The sequence below is a fragment of the Astatotilapia calliptera genome, chromosome 10 (assembly GCF_964374335.1).
Source record: "Astatotilapia calliptera chromosome 10, fAstCal68.1, whole genome shotgun sequence".
Lineage (NCBI taxonomy): Eukaryota > Metazoa > Chordata > Actinopteri > Cichliformes > Cichlidae > Astatotilapia > Astatotilapia calliptera.
The window spans coordinates 12,276,463-12,300,216 of NC_137431.1; positions in this window are offsets into that span (position 1 = coordinate 12,276,463).

Below are 23,754 nucleotides of genomic sequence, written 5' to 3' on the forward strand. Positions count from 1 at the left end.
TGATCTTATGTGCTGCACAATAATGTTTAATATTTAGTATTTACTGTCATATTCCCATATATCATTGTGATGCTGTTTATTCTATTACTCTTGTTCTCTTCTGCTTGTTTTCTTTTTTCTTTCTCAGCAGGTGATCCAGGTGATCGATATATGCATTTTTGATTTCTTTTTTTTTTCTGCTCATTCTGTTGGTTTTTGTTTTTTGCCCTTCTCCCCCGTCCCTCTTCTCAGCTGTTTCTCTTTCCCTCTTTCTTTCTCCCCTTCTTTCCCCCAGTCAAGTCTGTCCCGTATTCAGCAAGTGAAAATAAAATAAACAATAAAAGGTGAATCAAATGGACCATTACGGCAAGGCTGGGATGGTCAATTTGGTAAAGTAAATCCGTTGGGCATCTTTCTTTGCCTTTAGACAACAATTCTGATGGTAAAAGAGCCAAACGGGACAGGCAAAAAAAAAAGAAAAAAAGAAAAAAAAGAAGTGGCTTTAGATCTGACTCTTACAGACAGGCATGCATGTCTCAGGGTGATTACACACTAACACATTGTGATTAATCACACACATTTGTATACATTTTATTAACAAGATAAAAAAAAAACACTATACAAAATGTGTTTTTGTGACAGGCCGCTAGTAACAAAGTGCTTAAAGATTTCAAATTGGTTCTTTCCCAAGTTTTCTGTTATGTGTACACATATTCCTTGAATTAGGTGCTTTTTAATTCTCCAATAATGGTCAGTGCAAAGTGTTTACACAAACAAACAAACAAACAAACAAACAAGTGTTTACACAAACAAACAAACAAAAAACATTACTCAGAAAATGGTCAGGTACAAGAACTGGATTAAAAAGGATTGGAAAAAACAGATAATGTCCAATGAAATACTTTAGCGTGTGGCTCATGACTTTTGCACAGTACTGTAAATGTTATTAATAATGAAAGATATAAAGATGTAGCTTTCCCATTTTTAAAAAATTCCCATACACATTATTCTTTTCTTCTAGTGAAGGTGCCTCCTCCTTCAGACCTTAGGATAACTAATTTCTCAGACAGTGACATCACGGTGCGCTGGGAAGCTGCAGATGATGATGATGTTTCTTACCTCATTAAGTGGATCTCCCTAAGTGGAGGCGACCTGAGGCAGGTGGGGAAGAACTATTGAGTTGTTGGAGTACATATTATGAAATAAAAAATACAATATCTCAATAAACTGTTGTCCTGTGTCTTAAGGAGTATCAGATATCACTGTCTGCACTCTATGGAGATGGAGCTCAGAGTGAAGCTGTGGCCGTACGCTATAGCACCTGTGAGTCACACATTTTAACTATATCAGCTGCTGGTGGGAGCAGGCTCTCATGGATCTTTCTGGATATTTGCAGCGGGGACATGCTGGGGTCATTTTGGAGCAGGTTAATTTGTGTGCGCCACGTGTCATAATCAGTTTTGTTGTTAGGTCTGGGAACCTTACCGGAGAAGGTACGGAGTCTAACCTGGGACTGGATGTGTTTGACATCTTGCCTTCGTACGATATGCTCTACCACGACCTTCTGAATGTCAGGTGGATTCAAATCACTTACTGAAAGGGACGCACAGGCTTAAGCAGACAAAGAAGGAAATCGGGTAAACCCTCCAGCACTCATTTCTGTGTCCATTCTGGGCTAAAAACAAAAACACCTCATAACTACCTGTGGATGCTGGCTGAGCCTCTGAAGGTTGAGTGATATGTCATTAAGCAGGTAGTCAGAGTTCTCATTGATCAGTTCCTTGAGGGAAGTGTATCCACAGGCCTTACTGATGTCCTACATGGAGCTCAGCGCCGCCTGGCTCACCAGCAGTGTCTCCTCACCAGCTTTCTCCAGCACAGGATACAGCGAGGCCATCAACAAGGCACAGAAATTGCGGCCCACTGGCTGAGCACAGCAGGCGATTCCCCCGAGTTGGATGCACAGCTGACAGATGTTGCTGTTGAGCTAATGGATCATGGATGCAGATGTTGATGATGAAGGAATCACTTGGAGAGAGCTTGTATTTGAGTTGCTGGCATCACTGTTGTATATCGAGGGGAGTCTGGATGGACCGAGCAGCTACGCAAAGAGACAAAACCTGTGTTAAAGCACTGCTTTCTAACCACTTTTACACATGCACTGCAGCTCTGAAGTTTTCAAGATATTGTCCATGCACGTGAGAACGCAAATGTCTGACACAGTTAGATCAAACATTAAACAGCCTTTAGCCTTCCTGCTCCTGAGTGAAAGCCTGTATTATATCTGACTGTGCTCATGTGGGGATAAGACAGATTAGCCTTTTCTCAAAGTGAAGAGTGGGGGCCAATTTAGGATCTTCACTCAAATTTAAAATACAAGGGAAACTGATGTATTTCCTTAAATAAACAAAAACCACACAAGCGCTTATAAAATGCTCATCCTACCCAGTCATATGCAAAGTGTTAGAATCAACGTGTGATCCACCTGCCACTAAGAGATATTATTTCTCTTTGGTAGATGGAAAAAATGGAATCAAACTCACTGTCAGTAGCTACAACAGCACATTTGTTATAATATGATGAATCAAGCATTTAGATATTAAATAGTATTGAGGGAGACAGGATCAAATACAGTGGGGCAAAAAAGTATTTAGTCAGCCACCAATTGTGCACGTTCTCCCACTTAAAAATATGAGAGAGGCCTGTCATTTTCATCATAGGTATACCTCTAACTTGTCCGAGTTTTAAAGAACTGATTTGCAAATTATGGTGGAAAAGAAGTATTTGGTCACCTCATTTTTTGCCCCACTGCGTAATATACAAAGATATTTGTGGCAACTCGATGTGCTTTGTCCACTTTTATTATCGGATTGCTCTGTTAACCAAAGGGAATACCTCAGTTTATTGTATGTTTGACTATAATTTACAAAAAGACTAAAGCATCATTTCTTATCTTTTCTACAATAACTATCAAATGAACAAATGGAGAGTGCTCGCTCAAGTCATGGATCAAGTGACTTAAAGGGCCGTTTTCAAAGAAAACTAAAAGTGTATAAGCAACCAAGGAAGTGAGTCCTACCTGGCCACTGGACAACATTCAGTGACAGTGCACTTGCTGGCATCTCCGGTGGGCAGAGCCCTGATTCAGTAGGGTGAATAAGGGATCTTGTCTCCTCCGTACTTAATGAGAGTGGTGTATCTGTCAGTCATGTCTGGCACATAAAACACCAGGTAGGTCCCATCATGGCTGTCACAGATATCTGCTTCTTGGGCTTCCCCTCTGGGTCCTTCAGGAGAAAACAAAAACTGTTACCTAAATATCAATGCTTTGAATACATTATTGTGTGGTCCACGTTCATGCACTCACAGTGATCTGCACTGCCAGCAGTCCCTCACCTGCATCTTTGGCATCAATGGTGACCTTCACTGGCAGAGAGGTGGGCGCTCCAGTGGTGTTAAGGCCGGATCCACTTGCACGCACCTTGCTGGTATCATGGGTGGGCAGCACCTTCACCTTGTAAGGGCGGACCAAAGGGGAGAGAAGACAACTGGCTGTGGAATACAGTCTCACAAATGAAAGGAGCCTTATTTACAGAACCGAGTAAACCACGCAAAGAGTTTTCCATTTTCAAAGCTGGCCAGAGTGGAACACTGTAACATGTAACACCTAGAAGGTTCAGATGGCTGCAGTACTTTGCTCATTTGGATCAAATGTTTGGGGGGAAAATGTCATTAAATCAAGTGATTGTAATGCTGTTACTTCCGTTGTGTAGTTAACCATCTATCATTTTAGATGTTTCATTAGCAGCCTGATGAAATTAGCTGTGTAGTTAGCCGACTTCTGCCATCCAAACAGATGAGGTGAATTATGCAGATCACTAGCACAGTACACAGATGACCACTTCTTATTCCAGCCAGACTTCAGGTACTTCATTCGAATCATGCAGTAACAACAAAGATTTATTACTACTGGCTTTTTAAATTGTGCTTCTTCTGTTCTAGAAAAACAGAAACATGTGATCACAGGGTTTTGTTTTTTTCAATGACATTTGTGTTGGTTGTGTCGGTTGCAGGCAAACATTTATCATAATGGTTAGATATTAGGAAATAGCTTAAAATGTGTGCATATTTAACTTGTTGCACTGCCGTAGTGTTACCTGCGTGGGATCTCCTCATGAGCATATGACTGTACCCTGGATGATGACATGTGAGGAGCTTGAACTTGATTCGCTAACAGAAACTCATTTGGCTAGCTTAGCGCACATGTCTTGTGGCAAGATATATGCACTTAAATGTTTTAAGTCATTGGCTGTTCTGCCAAATTGCCACCAACCTGCAACTTTGTGAGCTGACTGTTTCGCGATTTTTGTGTTTTAGACAACAAAAAGAAAAGAAAAAGATGTACAGATCCAGGCTTTTCCTTTACTGTGGTAGTCGCATAGAATGACGTCACTGACACTGGTTTAATATGAAAACAAACTTTGCAAAAAAAAGAAAGAAGAAGAAGTGAGTCGGCGTGTCATCTTTATCGAGCACCATACATGTTTTGCCTCACATTAAAATTATTATTTTGCCTTTTCAAAAATAATTTATATTCAGAGAAGTCAAATATAGCAAATTTGTACAGCTTACACGGCGGGCAGGTGGCGCAGAACACTTGCCGGCCCCTGGCAACTTGAAGCACAGACAGGCCCTGGTTCGAGCCTCGGCTCGAACACACTCACTGAGTTCAGGTCCTATCTGTGTCTTCAGTCTGCTAGGGGGATTCCTGGGCTGCGCAGGGAATCCCAATCCTTTTTTTTTCTTTTCTTTTTTGGCCTGTTGGGGCCTGTATTTACAAAGCTGGGACTATCTCCGTTGTCATGGCTACCAAGAACAACGCCAGCTTGGGGGAGAGCGGAGAGCCCATAAGCAAACACTCATTCATCCTTTCTCCTCTTTCGTTTCACAGCTGCTGCGGTGGGAAACGCTGGGACTTGTGTGGCTATGCAGTTTTTGCATTGTTGGCAACTTTTAAGGACCAGCCTTGAATTTTACACATTTGATAAGTGAAGCCTGGATATATAGTGAAGAGAGCTGGGATAATCTGGACAGAATCTGCAGGCTGCATCTCCAAATCACAAGTGGCTTTAGATCTGACTCTTACAGACAGGCATGCATGTCTTAGGGTGATTACACACTAACACATTGTGATTAATCACACACATTTGTATACATTTTATTAACAAGATAATAAAAAAAAAAACATTATACAAAATGTGTTTTTGTGACAGGCCGCTAGTAACAAAGTGCTCAAAGATTTCAAATTGGTTCTTTCCCAAGTTTTCTGTTATGTGTACACATATTCCTTGAATTAGGTGCTTTTTAATTCTCCAATAATGGTCAGTGCAAAGTGTTTACACAAACAAACAAAACAAGTCTTTACACAAACAAACAAACAAACAAAAAACATTACTCAGAAAATGGTCAGGTACAAGAACTGGATTAAAAAGGATTGGAAAAAACAGATAATGTCCAATGAAATACTTTAGCGTGTGGCTCATGACTTTTGCACAGTACTGTAAATGTTATTAATAATGAAAGATATAAAGATGTAGCTTTCCCATTTTTAAAAAATTCCCATACACATTATTCTTTTCTTCTAGTGAAGGTGCCTCCTCCTTCAGACCTTAGGATAACTAATTTCTCAGACAGTGACATCACGGTGCGCTGGGAAGCTGCAGATGATGATGATGTTTCTTACCTCATTAAGTGGATCTCCCTAAGTGGAGGCGACCTGAGGCAGGTGGGGAAGAACTATTGAGTTGTTGGAGTACATATTATGAAATAAAAAATACAATATCTCAATAAACTGTTGTCCTGTGTCTTAAGGAGTATCAGATATCACTGTCTGCACTCTATGGAGATGGAGCTCAGAGCGAAGCTGTGGCCGTACGCTATAGCACCTGTGAGTCACACATTTTAACTATATCAGCTGCTGGTGGGAGCAGGCTCTCATGGATCTTTCTGGATATTTGCAGCGGGGACATGCTGGGGTCATTTTGGAGCAGGTTAATTTGTGTGCGCCACGTGTCATAATCAGTTTTGTTGTTAGGTCTGGGAACCTTACCGGAGAAGGTACGGAGTCTAACCTGGGACTGGATGTGTTTGACATCTTGCCTTCGTACGATATGCTCTACCACGACCTTCTGAATGTCAGGTGGATTCAAATCACTTACTGAAAGGGACGCACAGGCTTAAGCAGACAAAGAAGGAAATCGGGTAAACCCTCCAGCACTCATTTCTGTGTCCATTTTGGGCTAAAAACAAAAACACCTCATAACTACCTGTGGATGCTGGCTGAGCCTCTGAAGGTTGAGTGATATGTCATTAAGCAGGTAGTCAGAGTTCTCATTGATCAGTTCCTTGAGGGAAGTGTATCCACAGGCCTTACTGATGTCCTACATGGAGCTCAGCGCCGCCTGGCTCACCAGCAGTGTCTCCTCACCAGCTTTCTCCAGCACAGGATACAGCGAGGCCATCAACAAGGCACAGAAATTGCGGCCCACTGGCTGAGCACAGCAGGCGATTCCCCCGAGTTGGATGCACAGCTGACAGATGTTGCTGTTGAGCTAATGGATCATGGATGCAGATGTTGATGATGAAGGAATCACTTGGAGAGAGCTTGTATTTGAGTTGCTGGCATCACTGTTGTATATCGAGGGGAGTCTGGATGGACCGAGCAGCTACGCAAAGAGACAAAACCTGTGTTAAAGCACTGCTTTCTAACCACTTTTACACATGCACTGCAGCTCTGAAGTTTTCAAGATATTGTCCATGCACGTGAGAACGCAAATGTCTGACACAGTTAGATCAAACATTAAACAGCCTTTAGCCTTCCTGCTCCTGAGTGAAAGCCTGTATTATATCTGACTGTGCTCATGTGGGGATAAGACAGATTAGCCTTTTCTCAAAGTGAAGAGTGGGGGCCAATTTAGGATCTTCACTCAAATTTAAAATACAAGGGAAACTGATGTATTTCCTTAAATAAACAAAAACCACACAAGCGCTTATAAAATGCTCATCCTACCCAGTCATATGCAAAGTGTTAGAATCAACGTGTGATCCACCTGCCACTAAGAGATATTATTTCTCTTTGGTAGATGGAAAAAATGGAATCAAACTCACTGTCAGTAGCTACAACAGCACATTTGTTATAATATGATGAATCAAGCATTTAGATATTAAATAGTATTGAGGGAGACAGGATCAAATACAGTGGGGCAAAAAAGTATTTAGTCAGCCACCAATTGTGCACGTTCTCCCACTTAAAAATATGAGAGAGGCCTGTCATTTTCATCATAGGTATACCTCTAACTTGTCCGAGTTTTAAAGAACTGATTTGCAAATTATGGTGGAAAAGAAGTATTTGGTCACCTCATTTTTTGCCCCACTGCGTAATATACAAAGATATTTGTGGCAACTCGATGTGCTTTGTCCACTTTTATTATCGGATTGCTCTGTTAACCAAAGGGAATACCTCAGTTTATTGTATGTTTGACTATAATTTACAAAAAGACTAAAGCATCATTTCTTATCTTTTCTACAATAACTATCAAATGAACAAATGGAGAGTGCTCGCTCAAGTCATGGATCAAGTGACTTAAAGGGCCGTTTTCAAAGAAAACTAAAAGTGTATAAGCAACCAAGGAAGTGAGTCCTACCTGGCCACTGGACAACATTCAGTGACAGTGCACTTGCTGGCATCTCCGGTGGGCAGAGCCCTGATTCAGTAGGGTGAATAAGGGATCTTGTCTCCTCCGTACTTAATGAGAGTGGTGTATCTGTCAGTCATGTCTGGCACATAAAACACCAGGTAGGTCCCATCATGGCTGTCACAGATATCTGCTTCTTGGGCTTCCCCTCTGGGTCCTTCAGGAGAAAACAAAAACTGTTACCTAAATATCAATGCTTTGAATACATTATTGTGTGGTCCACGTTCATGCACTCACAGTGATCTGCACTGCCAGCAGTCCCTCACCTGCATCTTTGGCATCAATGGTGACCTTCACTGGCAGAGAGGTGGGCGCTCCAGTGGTGTTAAGGCCGGATCCACTTGCACGCACCTTGCTGGTATCATGGGTGGGCAGCACCTTCACCTTGTAAGGGCGGACCAAAGGGGAGAGAAGACAACTGGCTGTGGAATACAGTCTCACAAATGAAAGGAGCCTTATTTACAGAACCGAGTAAACCACGCAAAGAGTTTTCCATTTTCAAAGCTGGCCAGAGTGGAACACTGTAACATGTAACACCTAGAAGGTTCAGATGGCTGCAGTACTTTGCTCATTTGGATCAAATGTTTGGGGGGAAAATGTAATTAAATCAAGTGATTGTAATGCTGTTACTTCCGTTGTGTAGTTAACCATCTATCATTTTAGATGTTTCATTAGCAGCCTGATGAAATTAGCTGTGTAGTTAGCCGACTTCTGCCATCCAAACAGATGAGGTGAATTATGCAGATCACTAGCACAGTACACAGATGACCACTTCTTATTCCAGCCAGACTTCAGGTACTTCATTCGAATCATGCAGTAACAACAAAGATTTATTACTACTGGCTTTTTAAATTGTGCTTCTTCTGTTCTAGAAAAACAGAAACATGTGATCACAGGGTTTTGTTTTTTTCAATGACATTTGTGTTGGTTGTGTCGGTTGCAGGCAAACATTTATCATAATGGTTAGATATTAGGAAATAGCTTAAAATGTGTGCATATTTAACTTGTTGCACTGCCGTAGTGTTACCTGCGTGGGATCTCCTCATGAGCATATGACTGTACCCTGGATGATGATATGTGAGGAGCTTGAACTTGATTCGCTAACAGAAACTCATTTGGCTAGCTTAGCGCACATGTCTTGTGGCAAGATATATGCACTTAAATGTTTTAAGTCATTGGCTGTTCTGCCAAATTGCCACCAACCTGCAACTTTGTGAGCTGACTGTTTCGCGATTTTTGTGTTTTAGACAACAAAAAGAAAAGAAAAAGATGTACAGATCCAGGCTTTTCCTTTACTGTGGTAGTCGCATAGAATGACGTCACTGACACTGGTTTAATATGAAAACAAACTTTGCAAAAAAAAGAAAGAAGAAGAAGTGAGTCGGCGTGTCATCTTTATCGAGCACCATACATGTTTTGCCTCACATTAAAATTATTATTTTGCCTTTTCAAAAATCATTTATATTCAGACAAGTCAAATATAGCAAATTTGTACAGCTTACACGGCGGGCAGGTGGCGCAGAACACTTGCCGGCCCCTGGCAACTTGAAGCACAGACAGGCCCTGGTTCGAGCCTCGGCTCGAACACACTCACTGAGTTCAGGTCCTATCTGTGTCTTCAGTCTGCTAGGGGGATTCCTGGGCTGCGCAGGGAATCCCAATCCTTTTTTTTTCTTTTCTTTTTTGGCCTGTTGGGGCCTGTATTTACAAAGCTGGGACTATCTCCGTTGTCATGGCTACCAAGAACAACGCCAGCTTGGGGGAGAGCGGAGAGCCCATAAGCAAACACTCATTCATCCTTTCTCCTCTTTCGTTTCACAGCTGCTGCGGTGGGAAACGCTGGGACTTGTGTGGCTATGCAGTTTTTGCATTGTTGGCAACTTTTAAGGACCAGCCTTGAATTTTACACATTTGATAAGTGAAGCCTGGATAATCTGGACACAATCTGCAGGCTGCATCTCCAAATCACAAGTGGCTTTAGATCTGACTCTTACAGACAGGCATGCATGTCTCAGGGTGATTACACACTAACACATTGTGATTAATCACACACATTTGTATACATTTTATTAACAAGATAATAAAAAAAAACACTATACAAAATGTGTTTTTGTGACAGGCCGCTAGTAACAAAGTGCTCTCAAGGTTAAATACACATACCGGTAGACATTGAGGGCTAGCAGGAGGGACCATGCGCTTACCTGCTGCTCTCTGGCAGGTAGCTCCATGCCCTCCTGGGTTTTAAATGCACCTTAGAACACACATGCATCAACACTACAATGAGCGGGTGGAGGGAGGTTTGGAGTCTTCTCTCACCCCCATTCTCTGCGACCTGCTGGAGCGGGGGGGGGGGCTAGGAGGAGGAGGAGTTGGCCGTCCGACTGCGGTCTGGGGTGTGGGGCCTCCCTGCTGCTGCGGAGTCGGGGCGGTCTGCCTCCCCCCACCGCAGGGAAAAGGGTAATACCACCTGGGTCTGGGTGCAGTTCCCCCTCCAGGGGCAAGGGTACCTAGACCCGGTTTGTAGGGTACGCTTGGGGAGTGTGATCGTGTGTACAGCGTCTCTTTATGTCTGTCTCCACGTTGGTTGAGTGTGGAGTAAGTGCATATGAGAGCATGAGGGTGGGAATGGATGTTTGTATATGTGTGTGCCTGTATTTCTGTGTCTATATGTCAGGTTGGGTGTCAGGCGCCACCTCTCTGGGGACATCTCAGGCCCTCCAAGGTTTGGAGGCCTATCTCCCCCTACCACCACTTCCCCTGCCAGTGGCGGACTCCCTCAGACATCGGTGCGTTGGTGGTTCTTTGTGTCCGGGGATGGGCGTCCAGGTACACACCGGCTCACTCCTTGGCGGCCGCTTATCGGGGCCTGGAGCCTGGGGCTCGCTCGGGCCACTCACGGGCGCGTCACTGCAACTCCCCCTGGCTTCTGCTCCGCGGCTGCTGAGTGAGCCCTCATCTGGGACTCTCCTCAGCTCTTTCTGGGACAGTGGCACGGCTGCCCCTCTGTTGGTCTTCCTTGGTCTCTTGTGTTCTGGGGGCCTCTGGATGTCTGGAGTTTTGATCTCCTCCATACCTGCTTCATGCCCTGGAGGACGGGGCTGTGGCCCCCCCACACCCTCTAGCAGATCATTACATGAAGGAACCTTTTTAAAAAAAACAAGCGCATCCATGCTCACAGGTGTACACATGGGTGATCACACCCACAAACTACACCCTTTTTGGCTCCTACCTCAAAGCACACTGTGTTCTGTTGATCTTATGTGCTGCACAATAATGTTTAATATTTAGTATTTACTGTCATATTCCCATATATCATTGTGATGCTGTTTATTCTATTACTCTTGTTCTCTTCTGCTTGTTTTCTTTTTTCTTTCTCAGCAGGTGATCCAGGTGATCGATATATGCATTTTTGATTTCTTTTTTTTTTCTGCTCATTCTGTTGGTTTTTGTTTTTTGCCCTTCTCCCCCGTCCCTCTTCTCAGCTGTTTCTCTTTCCCTCTTTCTTTCTCCCCTTCTTTCCCCCAGTCAAGTCTGTCCCGTATTCAGCAAGTGAAAATAAAATAAACAATAAAAGGTGAATCAAATGGACCATTACGGCAAGGCTGGGATGGTCAATTTGGTAAAGTAAATCCGTTGGGCATCTTTCTTTGCCTTTAGACAACAATTCTGATGGTAAAAGAGCCAAACGGGACAGGCAAAAAAAAAAGAAAAAAAGAAAAAAAAGAAGTGGCTTTAGATCTGACTCTTACAGACAGGCATGCATGTCTCAGGGTGATTACACACTAACACATTGTGATTAATCACACACATTTGTATACATTTTATTAACAAGATAAAAAAAAAACACTATACAAAATGTGTTTTTGTGACAGGCCGCTAGTAACAAAGTGCTTAAAGATTTCAAATTGGTTCTTTCCCAAGTTTTCTGTTATGTGTACACATATTCCTTGAATTAGGTGCTTTTTAATTCTCCAATAATGGTCAGTGCAAAGTGTTTACACAAACAAACAAACAAACAAACAAACAAGTGTTTACACAAACAAACAAACAAAAAACATTACTCAGAAAATGGTCAGGTACAAGAACTGGATTAAAAAGGATTGGAAAAAACAGATAATGTCCAATGAAATACTTTAGCGTGTGGCTCATGACTTTTGCACAGTACTGTAAATGTTATTAATAATGAAAGATATAAAGATGTAGCTTTCCCATTTTTAAAAAATTCCCATACACATTATTCTTTTCTTCTAGTGAAGGTGCCTCCTCCTTCAGACCTTAGGATAACTAATTTCTCAGACAGTGACATCACGGTGCGCTGGGAAGCTGCAGATGATGATGATGTTTCTTACCTCATTAAGTGGATCTCCCTAAGTGGAGGCGACCTGAGGCAGGTGGGGAAGAACTATTGAGTTGTTGGAGTACATATTATGAAATAAAAAATACAATATCTCAATAAACTGTTGTCCTGTGTCTTAAGGAGTATCAGATATCACTGTCTGCACTCTATGGAGATGGAGCTCAGAGTGAAGCTGTGGCCGTACGCTATAGCACCTGTGAGTCACACATTTTAACTATATCAGCTGCTGGTGGGAGCAGGCTCTCATGGATCTTTCTGGATATTTGCAGCGGGGACATGCTGGGGTCATTTTGGAGCAGGTTAATTTGTGTGCGCCACGTGTCATAATCAGTTTTGTTGTTAGGTCTGGGAACCTTACCGGAGAAGGTACGGAGTCTAACCTGGGACTGGATGTGTTTGACATCTTGCCTTCGTACGATATGCTCTACCACGACCTTCTGAATGTCAGGTGGATTCAAATCACTTACTGAAAGGGACGCACAGGCTTAAGCAGACAAAGAAGGAAATCGGGTAAACCCTCCAGCACTCATTTCTGTGTCCATTCTGGGCTAAAAACAAAAACACCTCATAACTACCTGTGGATGCTGGCTGAGCCTCTGAAGGTTGAGTGATATGTCATTAAGCAGGTAGTCAGAGTTCTCATTGATCAGTTCCTTGAGGGAAGTGTATCCACAGGCCTTACTGATGTCCTACATGGAGCTCAGCGCCGCCTGGCTCACCAGCAGTGTCTCCTCACCAGCTTTCTCCAGCACAGGATACAGCGAGGCCATCAACAAGGCACAGAAATTGCGGCCCACTGGCTGAGCACAGCAGGCGATTCCCCCGAGTTGGATGCACAGCTGACAGATGTTGCTGTTGAGCTAATGGATCATGGATGCAGATGTTGATGATGAAGGAATCACTTGGAGAGAGCTTGTATTTGAGTTGCTGGCATCACTGTTGTATATCGAGGGGAGTCTGGATGGACCGAGCAGCTACGCAAAGAGACAAAACCTGTGTTAAAGCACTGCTTTCTAACCACTTTTACACATGCACTGCAGCTCTGAAGTTTTCAAGATATTGTCCATGCACGTGAGAACGCAAATGTCTGACACAGTTAGATCAAACATTAAACAGCCTTTAGCCTTCCTGCTCCTGAGTGAAAGCCTGTATTATATCTGACTGTGCTCATGTGGGGATAAGACAGATTAGCCTTTTCTCAAAGTGAAGAGTGGGGGCCAATTTAGGATCTTCACTCAAATTTAAAATACAAGGGAAACTGATGTATTTCCTTAAATAAACAAAAACCACACAAGCGCTTATAAAATGCTCATCCTACCCAGTCATATGCAAAGTGTTAGAATCAACGTGTGATCCACCTGCCACTAAGAGATATTATTTCTCTTTGGTAGATGGAAAAAATGGAATCAAACTCACTGTCAGTAGCTACAACAGCACATTTGTTATAATATGATGAATCAAGCATTTAGATATTAAATAGTATTGAGGGAGACAGGATCAAATACAGTGGGGCAAAAAAGTATTTAGTCAGCCACCAATTGTGCACGTTCTCCCACTTAAAAATATGAGAGAGGCCTGTCATTTTCATCATAGGTATACCTCTAACTTGTCCGAGTTTTAAAGAACTGATTTGCAAATTATGGTGGAAAAGAAGTATTTGGTCACCTCATTTTTTGCCCCACTGCGTAATATACAAAGATATTTGTGGCAACTCGATGTGCTTTGTCCACTTTTATTATCGGATTGCTCTGTTAACCAAAGGGAATACCTCAGTTTATTGTATGTTTGACTATAATTTACAAAAAGACTAAAGCATCATTTCTTATCTTTTCTACAATAACTATCAAATGAACAAATGGAGAGTGCTCGCTCAAGTCATGGATCAAGTGACTTAAAGGGCCGTTTTCAAAGAAAACTAAAAGTGTATAAGCAACCAAGGAAGTGAGTCCTACCTGGCCACTGGACAACATTCAGTGACAGTGCACTTGCTGGCATCTCCGGTGGGCAGAGCCCTGATTCAGTAGGGTGAATAAGGGATCTTGTCTCCTCCGTACTTAATGAGAGTGGTGTATCTGTCAGTCATGTCTGGCACATAAAACACCAGGTAGGTCCCATCATGGCTGTCACAGATATCTGCTTCTTGGGCTTCCCCTCTGGGTCCTTCAGGAGAAAACAAAAACTGTTACCTAAATATCAATGCTTTGAATACATTATTGTGTGGTCCACGTTCATGCACTCACAGTGATCTGCACTGCCAGCAGTCCCTCACCTGCATCTTTGGCATCAATGGTGACCTTCACTGGCAGAGAGGTGGGCGCTCCAGTGGTGTTAAGGCCGGATCCACTTGCACGCACCTTGCTGGTATCATGGGTGGGCAGCACCTTCACCTTGTAAGGGCGGACCAAAGGGGAGAGAAGACAACTGGCTGTGGAATACAGTCTCACAAATGAAAGGAGCCTTATTTACAGAACCGAGTAAACCACGCAAAGAGTTTTCCATTTTCAAAGCTGGCCAGAGTGGAACACTGTAACATGTAACACCTAGAAGGTTCAGATGGCTGCAGTACTTTGCTCATTTGGATCAAATGTTTGGGGGGAAAATGTCATTAAATCAAGTGATTGTAATGCTGTTACTTCCGTTGTGTAGTTAACCATCTATCATTTTAGATGTTTCATTAGCAGCCTGATGAAATTAGCTGTGTAGTTAGCCGACTTCTGCCATCCAAACAGATGAGGTGAATTATGCAGATCACTAGCACAGTACACAGATGACCACTTCTTATTCCAGCCAGACTTCAGGTACTTCATTCGAATCATGCAGTAACAACAAAGATTTATTACTACTGGCTTTTTAAATTGTGCTTCTTCTGTTCTAGAAAAACAGAAACATGTGATCACAGGGTTTTGTTTTTTTCAATGACATTTGTGTTGGTTGTGTCGGTTGCAGGCAAACATTTATCATAATGGTTAGATATTAGGAAATAGCTTAAAATGTGTGCATATTTAACTTGTTGCACTGCCGTAGTGTTACCTGCGTGGGATCTCCTCATGAGCATATGACTGTACCCTGGATGATGACATGTGAGGAGCTTGAACTTGATTCGCTAACAGAAACTCATTTGGCTAGCTTAGCGCACATGTCTTGTGGCAAGATATATGCACTTAAATGTTTTAAGTCATTGGCTGTTCTGCCAAATTGCCACCAACCTGCAACTTTGTGAGCTGACTGTTTCGCGATTTTTGTGTTTTAGACAACAAAAAGAAAAGAAAAAGATGTACAGATCCAGGCTTTTCCTTTACTGTGGTAGTCGCATAGAATGACGTCACTGACACTGGTTTAATATGAAAACAAACTTTGCAAAAAAAAGAAAGAAGAAGAAGTGAGTCGGCGTGTCATCTTTATCGAGCACCATACATGTTTTGCCTCACATTAAAATTATTATTTTGCCTTTTCAAAAATAATTTATATTCAGAGAAGTCAAATATAGCAAATTTGTACAGCTTACACGGCGGGCAGGTGGCGCAGAACACTTGCCGGCCCCTGGCAACTTGAAGCACAGACAGGCCCTGGTTCGAGCCTCGGCTCGAACACACTCACTGAGTTCAGGTCCTATCTGTGTCTTCAGTCTGCTAGGGGGATTCCTGGGCTGCGCAGGGAATCCCAATCCTTTTTTTTTCTTTTCTTTTTTGGCCTGTTGGGGCCTGTATTTACAAAGCTGGGACTATCTCCGTTGTCATGGCTACCAAGAACAACGCCAGCTTGGGGGAGAGCGGAGAGCCCATAAGCAAACACTCATTCATCCTTTCTCCTCTTTCGTTTCACAGCTGCTGCGGTGGGAAACGCTGGGACTTGTGTGGCTATGCAGTTTTTGCATTGTTGGCAACTTTTAAGGACCAGCCTTGAATTTTACACATTTGATAAGTGAAGCCTGGATATATAGTGAAGAGAGCTGGGATAATCTGGACAGAATCTGCAGGCTGCATCTCCAAATCACAAGTGGCTTTAGATCTGACTCTTACAGACAGGCATGCATGTCTTAGGGTGATTACACACTAACACATTGTGATTAATCACACACATTTGTATACATTTTATTAACAAGATAATAAAAAAAAAAACATTATACAAAATGTGTTTTTGTGACAGGCCGCTAGTAACAAAGTGCTCAAAGATTTCAAATTGGTTCTTTCCCAAGTTTTCTGTTATGTGTACACATATTCCTTGAATTAGGTGCTTTTTAATTCTCCAATAATGGTCAGTGCAAAGTGTTTACACAAACAAACAAAACAAGTCTTTACACAAACAAACAAACAAACAAAAAACATTACTCAGAAAATGGTCAGGTACAAGAACTGGATTAAAAAGGATTGGAAAAAACAGATAATGTCCAATGAAATACTTTAGCGTGTGGCTCATGACTTTTGCACAGTACTGTAAATGTTATTAATAATGAAAGATATAAAGATGTAGCTTTCCCATTTTTAAAAAATTCCCATACACATTATTCTTTTCTTCTAGTGAAGGTGCCTCCTCCTTCAGACCTTAGGATAACTAATTTCTCAGACAGTGACATCACGGTGCGCTGGGAAGCTGCAGATGATGATGATGTTTCTTACCTCATTAAGTGGATCTCCCTAAGTGGAGGCGACCTGAGGCAGGTGGGGAAGAACTATTGAGTTGTTGGAGTACATATTATGAAATAAAAAATACAATATCTCAATAAACTGTTGTCCTGTGTCTTAAGGAGTATCAGATATCACTGTCTGCACTCTATGGAGATGGAGCTCAGAGCGAAGCTGTGGCCGTACGCTATAGCACCTGTGAGTCACACATTTTAACTATATCAGCTGCTGGTGGGAGCAGGCTCTCATGGATCTTTCTGGATATTTGCAGCGGGGACATGCTGGGGTCATTTTGGAGCAGGTTAATTTGTGTGCGCCACGTGTCATAATCAGTTTTGTTGTTAGGTCTGGGAACCTTACCGGAGAAGGTACGGAGTCTAACCTGGGACTGGATGTGTTTGACATCTTGCCTTCGTACGATATGCTCTACCACGACCTTCTGAATGTCAGGTGGATTCAAATCACTTACTGAAAGGGACGCACAGGCTTAAGCAGACAAAGAAGGAAATCGGGTAAACCCTCCAGCACTCATTTCTGTGTCCATTTTGGGCTAAAAACAAAAACACCTCATAACTACCTGTGGATGCTGGCTGAGCCTCTGAAGGTTGAGTGATATGTCATTAAGCAGGTAGTCAGAGTTCTCATTGATCAGTTCCTTGAGGGAAGTGTATCCACAGGCCTTACTGATGTCCTACATGGAGCTCAGCGCCGCCTGGCTCACCAGCAGTGTCTCCTCACCAGCTTTCTCCAGCACAGGATACAGCGAGGCCATCAACAAGGCACAGAAATTGCGGCCCACTGGCTGAGCACAGCAGGCGATTCCCCCGAGTTGGATGCACAGCTGACAGATGTTGCTGTTGAGCTAATGGATCATGGATGCAGATGTTGATGATGAAGGAATCACTTGGAGAGAGCTTGTATTTGAGTTGCTGGCATCACTGTTGTATATCGAGGGGAGTCTGGATGGACCGAGCAGCTACGCAAAGAGACAAAACCTGTGTTAAAGCACTGCTTTCTAACCACTTTTACACATGCACTGCAGCTCTGAAGTTTTCAAGATATTGTCCATGCACGTGAGAACGCAAATGTCTGACACAGTTAGATCAAACATTAAACAGCCTTTAGCCTTCCTGCTCCTGAGTGAAAGCCTGTATTATATCTGACTGTGCTCATGTGGGGATAAGACAGATTAGCCTTTTCTCAAAGTGAAGAGTGGGGGCCAATTTAGGATCTTCACTCAAATTTAAAATACAAGGGAAACTGATGTATTTCCTTAAATAAACAAAAACCACACAAGCGCTTATAAAATGCTCATCCTACCCAGTCATATGCAAAGTGTTAGAATCAACGTGTGATCCACCTGCCACTAAGAGATATTATTTCTCTTTGGTAGATGGAAAAAATGGAATCAAACTCACTGTCAGTAGCTACAACAGCACATTTGTTATAATATGATGAATCAAGCATTTAGATATTAAATAGTATTGAGGGAGACAGGATCAAATACAGTGGGGCAAAAAAGTATTTAGTCAGCCACCAATTGTGCACGTTCTCCCACTTAAAAATATGAGAGAGGCCTGTCATTTTCATCATAGGTATACCTCTAACTTGTCCGAGTTTTAAAGAACTGATTTGCAAATTATGGTGGAAAAGAAGTATTTGGTCACCTCATTTTTTGCCCCACTGCGTAATATACAAAGATATTTGTGGCAACTCGATGTGCTTTGTCCACTTTTATTATCGGATTGCTCTGTTAACCAAAGGGAATACCTCAGTTTATTGTATGTTTGACTATAATTTACAAAAAGACTAAAGCATCATTTCTTATCTTTTCTACAATAACTATCAAATGAACAAATGGAGAGTGCTCGCTCAAGTCATGGATCAAGTGACTTAAAGGGCCGTTTTCAAAGAAAACTAAAAGTGTATAAGCAACCAAGGAAGTGAGTCCTACCTGGCCACTGGACAACATTCAGTGACAGTGCACTTGCTGGCATCTCCGGTGGGCAGAGCCCTGATTCAGTAGGGTGAATAAGGGATCTTGTCTCCTCCGTACTTAATGAGAGTGGTGTATCTGTCAGTCATGTCTGGCACATAAAACACCAGGTAGGTCCCATCATGGCTGTCACAGATATCTGCTTCTTGGGCTTCCCCTCTGGGTCCTTCAGGAGAAAACAAAAACTGTTACCTAAATATCAATGCTTTGAATACATTATTGTGTGCTCCACGTTCATGCACTCACAGTGATCTGCACTGCCAGCAGTCCCTCACCTGCATCTTTGGCATCAATGGTGACCTTCACTGGCAGAGAGGTGGGCGCTCCAGTGGTGTTAAGGCCGGATCCACTTGCACGCACCTTGCTGGTATCATGGGTGGGCAGCACCTTCACCTTGTAAGGGCGGACCAAAGGGGAGAGAAGACAACTGGCTGTGGAATACAGTCTCACAAATGAAAGGAGCCTTATTTACAGAACCGAGTAAACCACGCAAAGAGTTTTCCATTTTCAAAGCTGGCCAGAGTGGAACACTGTAACATGTAACACCTAGAAGGTTCAGATGGCTGCAGTACTTTGCTCATTTGGATCAAATGTTTGGGGGGAAAATGTAATTAAATCAAGTGATTGTAATGCTGTTACTTCCGTTGTGTAGTTAACCATCTATCATTTTAGATGTTTCATTAGCAGCCTGATGAAATTAGCTGTGTAGTTAGCCGACTTCTGCCATCCAAACAGATGAGGTGAATTATGCAGATCACTAGCACAGTACACAGATGACCACTTCTTATTCCAGCCAGACTTCAGGTACTTCATTCGAATCATGCAGTAACAACAAAGATTTATTACTACTGGCTTTTTAAATTGTGCTTCTTCTGTTCTAGAAAAACAGAAACATGTGATCACAGGGTTTTGTTTTTTTCAATGACATTTGTGTTGGTTGTGTCGGTTGCAGGCAAACATTTATCATAATGGTTAGATATTAGGAAATAGCTTAAAATGTGTGCATATTTAACTTGTTGCACTGCCGTAGTGTTACCTGCGTGGGATCTCCTCATGAGCATATGACTGTACCCTGGATGATGATATGTGAGGAGCTTGAACTTGATTCGCTAACAGAAACTCATTTGGCTAGCTTAGCGCACATGTCTTGTGGCAAGATATATGCACTTAAATGTTTTAAGTCATTGGCTGTTCTGCCAAATTGCCACCAACCTGCAACTTTGTGAGCTGACTGTTTCGCGATTTTTGTGTTTTAGACAACAAAAAGAAAAGAAAAAGATGTACAGATCCAGGCTTTTCCTTTACTGTGGTAGTCGCATAGAATGACGTCACTGACACTGGTTTAATATGAAAACAAACTTTGCAAAAAAAAGAAAGAAGAAGAAGTGAGTCGGCGTGTCATCTTTATCGAGCACCATACATGTTTTGCCTCACATTAAAATTATTATTTTGCCTTTTCAAAAATAATTTATATTCAGACAAGTCAAATATAGCAAATTTGTACAGCTTACACGGCGGGCAGGTGGCGCAGAACACTTGCCGGCCCCTGGCAACTTGAAGCACAGACAGGCCCTGGTTCGAGCCTCGGCTCGAACACACTCACTGAGTTCAGGTCCTATCTGTGTCTTCAGTCTGCTAGGGGGATTCCTGGGCTGCGCAGGGAATCCCAATCCTTTTTTTTTCTTTTCTTTTTTGGCCTGTTGGGGCCTGTATTTACAAAGCTGGGACTATCTCCGTTGTCATGGCTACCAAGAACAACGCCAGCTTGGGGGAGAGCGGAGAGCCCATAAGCAAACACTCATTCATCCTTTCTCCTCTTTCGTTTCACAGCTGCTGCGGTGGGAAACGCTGGGACTTGTGTGGCTATGCAGTTTTTGCATTGTTGGCAACTTTTAAGGACCAGCCTTGAATTTTACACATTTGATAAGTGAAGCCTGGATAATCTGGACACAATCTGCAGGCTGCATCTCCAAATCACAAGTGGCTTTAGATCTGACTCTTACAGACAGGCATGCATGTCTCAGGGTGATTACACACTAACACATTGTGATTAATCACACACATTTGTATACATTTTATTAACAAGATAATAAAAAAAAACACTATACAAAATGTGTTTTTGTGACAGGCCGCTAGTAACAAAGTGCTCTCAAGGTTAAATACACATACCGGTAGACATTGAGGGCTAGCAGGAGGGACCATGCGCTTACCTGCTGCTCTCTGGCAGGTAGCTCCATGCCCTCCTGGGTTTTAAATGCACCTTAGAACACACATGCATCAACACTACAATGAGCGGGTGGAGGGAGGTTTGGAGTCTTCTCTCACCCCCATTCTCTGCGACCTGCTGGAGCGGGGGGGGGGGCTAGGAGGAGGAGGAGTTGGCCGTCCGACTGCGGTCTGGGGTGTGGGGCCTCCCTGCTGCTGCGGAGTCGGGGCGGTCTGCCTCCCCCCACCGCAGGGAAAAGGGTAATACCACCTGGGTCTGGGTGCAGTTCCCCCTCCAGGGGCAAGGGTACCTAGACCCGGTTTGTAGGGTACGCTTGGGGAGTGTGATCGTGTGTACAGCGTCTCTTTATGTCTGTCTCCACGTTGGTTGAGTGTGGAGTAAGTGCATATGAGAGCATGAGGGTGGGAATGGATGTTTGTATATGTGTGTGCCTGTATTTCTGTGTCTATATGTCAGGTTGGGTGTCAGGCGCCACCTCTCTGGGGACATCTCAGGCCCTCCAAGGTTTGGAGGCCTATCTCCCCCTACCACCACTTCCCCTGCCAGTGGCGGACTCCCTCAGACATCGGTGCGTTGGTGGTTCTTTGTGTCCGGGGATGGGCGTCCAGGTACACACCGGCTCACTCCTTGGCGGCCGCTTATCGGGGCCTGGAGCCTGGGGCTCGCTCGGGCCACTCACGGGCGCGTCACTGCAACTCCCCCTGGCTTCTGCTCCGCGGCTGCTGAGTGAGCCCTCATCTGGGACTCTCCTCAGCTCTTTCTGGGACAGTGGCACGGCTGCCCCTCTGTTGGTCTTCCTTGGTCTCTTGTGTTCTGGGGGCCTCTGGATGTCTGGAGTTTTGATCTCCTCCATACCTGCTTCATGCCCTGGAGGACGGGGCTGTGGCCCCCCCACACCCTCTAGCAGATCATTACATGAAGGAACCTTTTTAAAAAAAACAAGCGCATCCATGCTCACAGGTGTACACATGGGTGATCACACCCACAAACTACACCCTTTTTGGCTCCTACCTCAAAGCACACTGTGTTCTGTTGATCTTATGTGCTGCACAATAATGTTTAATATTTAGTATTTACTGTCATATTCCCATATATCATTGTGATGCTGTTTATTCTATTACTCTTGTTCTCTTCTGCTTGTTTTCTTTTTTCTTTCTCAGCAGGTGATCCAGGTGATCGATATATGCATTTTTGATTTCTTTTTTTTTTCTGCTCATTCTGTTGGTTTTTGTTTTTTGCCCTTCTCCCCCGTCCCTCTTCTCAGCTGTTTCTCTTTCCCTCTTTCTTTCTCCCCTTCTTTCCCCCAGTCAAGTCTGTCCCGTATTCAGCAAGTGAAAATAAAATAAACAATAAAAGGTGAATCAAATGGACCATTACGGCAAGGCTGGGATGGTCAATTTGGTAAAGTAAATCCGTTGGGCATCTTTCTTTGCCTTTAGACAACAATTCTGATGGTAAAAGAGCCAAACGGGACAGGCAAAAAAAAAAGAAAAAAAGAAAAAAAAGAAGTGGCTTTAGATCTGACTCTTACAGACAGGCATGCATGTCTCAGGGTGATTACACACTAACACATTGTGATTAATCACACACATTTGTATACATTTTATTAACAAGATAAAAAAAAAACACTATACAAAATGTGTTTTTGTGACAGGCCGCTAGTAACAAAGTGCTTAAAGATTTCAAATTGGTTCTTTCCCAAGTTTTCTGTTATGTGTACACATATTCCTTGAATTAGGTGCTTTTTAATTCTCCAATAATGGTCAGTGCAAAGTGTTTACACAAACAAACAAACAAACAAACAAACAAGTGTTTACACAAACAAACAAACAAAAAACATTACTCAGAAAATGGTCAGGTACAAGAACTGGATTAAAAAGGATTGGAAAAAACAGATAATGTCCAATGAAATACTTTAGCGTGTGGCTCATGACTTTTGCACAGTACTGTAAATGTTATTAATAATGAAAGATATAAAGATGTAGCTTTCCCATTTTTAAAAAATTCCCATACACATTATTCTTTTCTTCTAGTGAAGGTGCCTCCTCCTTCAGACCTTAGGATAACTAATTTCTCAGACAGTGACATCACGGTGCGCTGGGAAGCTGCAGATGATGATGATGTTTCTTACCTCATTAAGTGGATCTCCCTAAGTGGAGGCGACCTGAGGCAGGTGGGGAAGAACTATTGAGTTGTTGGAGTACATATTATGAAATAAAAAATACAATATCTCAATAAACTGTTGTCCTGTGTCTTAAGGAGTATCAGATATCACTGTCTGCACTCTATGGAGATGGAGCTCAGAGCGAAGCTGTGGCCGTACGCTATAGCACCTGTGAGTCACACATTTTAACTATATCAGCTGCTGGTGGGAGCAGGCTCTCATGGATCTTTCTGGATATTTGCAGCGGGGACATGCTGGGGTCATTTTGGAGCAGGTTAATTTGTGTGCGCCACGTGTCATAATCAGTTTTGTTGTTAGGTCTGGGAACCTTACCGGAGAAGGTACGGAGTCTAACCTGGGACTGGATGTGTTTGACATCTTGCCTTCGTACGATATGCTCTACCACGACCTTCTGAATGTCAGGTGGATTCAAATCACTTACTGAAAGGGACGCACAGGCTTAAGCAGACAAAGAAGGAAATCGGGTAAACCCTCCAGCACTCATTTCTGTGTCCATTCTGGGCTAAAAACAAAAACACCTCATAACTACCTGTGGATGCTGGCTGAGCCTCTGAAGGTTGAGTGATATGTCATTAAGCAGGTAGTCAGAGTTCTCATTGATCAGTTCCTTGAGGGAAGTGTATCCACAGGCCTT